Below are 2,500 nucleotides of genomic sequence, written 5' to 3' on the forward strand. Positions count from 1 at the left end.
TGTGTGGCCCTTTAATATCACAGGGGGAGAAGCTGGGCCATGAGCCTGGGTGCTGGAGCTCTGATACAGGGGAGAGAGGCATGTGTGTGTGGCTGTGGAGGTCCTATGGGGGTGATGTGTGGCCCTTTAATGTCACAGGGCCAGTGGCTGGGTGATATGCCTGGGTGCTGGAGCTCTGACACAGGGGGATAGAGGCATGGATGTGTGGCTGTGGAGGTCCTGTGGAGGTGCTGTGTGGGCCTTTAATATCACAGGGGGAGAAGCTGGGCCATGAGCCTGGCCCCTGGAGCTCTGATACAGGGGAGAGAGGCATGTGTGTGTGGCTGTGGAGGTCCTGTGGAGGTGCTGTGTGTGCCTTTAATATCACAGGGGGAGAAGCTGGGCCATGAGCCTGGCCCCTGGAGCTCTGATACAGGGGAGAGAAGCATGTGTGTGTGGCTGTGGAGGTCCTGTGGAGGTGCTGTGTGGGCCTTTAATATCACAGGGGGAGAAGCTGGGCCATTAGCCTGGCTCCTGGAGCTCTGATACAGGGGAGAGAGGCATGGATGTGTGGCTGTGGAGGTGCTGTGTGGGCCTTTAATATCACAGGGGGAGAAGCTGGGCCATTAGCCTGGCTCCTGGAGCTCTGATACAGGGGAGAGAGGCATGGATGTGTGGCTGTGGAGGTCCTGTGGAGGTGCTGTGTGTGCCTTTAATATCACAGGGGGAGAAGCTGGGCCATGAGCCTGGCCCCTGGAGCTCTGATACAGGGGAGAGAAGCATGTGTGTGTGGCTGTGGAGGTCCTGTGGAGGTGCTGTGTGGGCCTTTAATATCACAGGGGGAGAAGCTGGGCCATTAGCCTGGCTCCTGGAGCTCTGATACAGGGGAGAGAGGCATGGATGTGTGGCTGTGGAGGTGCTGTGTGGGCCTTTAATATCACAGGGGGAGAAGCTGGGCCATTAGCCTGGCTCCTGGAGCTCTGATACAGGGGAGAGAGGCATGGATGTGTGGCTGTGGAGGTGATGTGTGGGCCTTTAATATCACAGGGCCAGTGGCTGGGTGATATGCCTGGGTGCTGGAGCTCTGACACAGGGCCAGAGAGGCATGTGTGTGTGGCTGTGGAGGTCCTGTGGAGGTGCTGTGTGGCCCTTTAATATCACAGGGGGAGAAGCTGGGCCATGAGCCTGGCCCCTGGAGCTCTGATACAGGGGAGAGAGGCATGTGTGTGTGGCTGTGGAGGTCCTGTGGAGGTGCTGTGTGGCCCTTTAATATCACAGGGGGAGAAGCTGGGCCATGAGCCTGGCCCCTGGAGCTCTGATACAGGGGAGAGAGGCATGTGTGTGTGGCTGTGGAGGTGCTGTGTGGCCCTTTAATGTCACAGGGCCAGTGGCTGGGTGATATGCCTGGGTGCTGGAGCTCTGACACAGGGGGAGAGAGGCATGGATGTGTGGCTGTGGAGGTCCTGTGGAGGTGCTGTGTGGGCCTTTAATATCACAGGGGGAGAAGCTGGGCCATGAGCCTGGCCCCTGGAGCTCTGATACAGGGGAGAGAAGCATGTGTGTGTGGCTGTGGAGGTGCTGTGTGGCCCTTTAATGTCACAGGCCCAGTGGCTGGGTGATATGCCTGGGTGCTGGAGCTCTGACACAGGGGCAGAGAGGCATGTGTGTGTGTGTGGCTGTGGAGGTCCTGTGGAGGTGCTGTGTGGGCCTTTAATATCACAGGGGGAGAAGCTGGGCCATGAGCCTGGCCCCTGGAGCTCTGATACAGGGGGAGCATGGATGTGGCTTTGGAGAAGGCAAATATCTAGAGTCTCCGCTCCACTCCCCTCTTTACCTTCCTCGGTGTAAAACTTTGACCGCCAGTTTTTCAAAGTCTTACACCGAGGAAGGTAAAGAGGGGGACCGGTCGGCGAAACTAGAAGTTTCCCCTCTCTTACCTTCCTCGGTGTAAAACTTTGACCGCAAATTTTTCAAAGTGTTACACCGAGGAAGGTAAAGAGGGGGACCGGTCGGCGAAACTAGAAGTTTCCCCTCTCTTACCTTCCTCAGTGTAAAACTTTGACCGCAAATTTTTCAAAGTGTTACACCGAGGAAGGTAAAGAGGGGGACCGGTCGGCGAAACTAGAAGTTTCCCCTCTCTTACCTTCCTCGGTGTAAAACTTTGACCGCAAATTTTTCTAAGTGTTACACCGAGGAAGGTAAAGAGGGGGACCGTTCGGCGAAACTAGAAATTTCCCCTCTCTTACCTTCTCCTGCCCTCGGTGCGAGCCGGTCTCTCCCTGTTTTTCAAAACACCTTTCGCACGATTTCAGAAACCCAGTTTTCGGAAACGTGAACCTCCAGGGATCGGCCCCGAGGGCGCCGGGGACGCGTGGGCCGACCCGAGAGGGGTGCGAAACGGACTGCCGCGGGCAGCTCGGCCCCTCTCAAAGCTGCGGTTCTCTTCTTCTTTCACCCACTGACCGAGCGGCACACGTGACCCGCCATCGGAGGGCCCCCGCCGGCCAGCCCAGCGCTGGTG

The sequence above is a fragment of the Trachinotus anak genome, unplaced genomic scaffold (genome assembly GCF_046630095.1).
Source record: "Trachinotus anak isolate AG129_WGS33_773 ecotype Australia unplaced genomic scaffold, CSIRO_AGI_Tana_v1 ptg000147l, whole genome shotgun sequence".
NCBI lineage: Eukaryota > Metazoa > Chordata > Actinopteri > Carangiformes > Carangidae > Trachinotus > Trachinotus anak.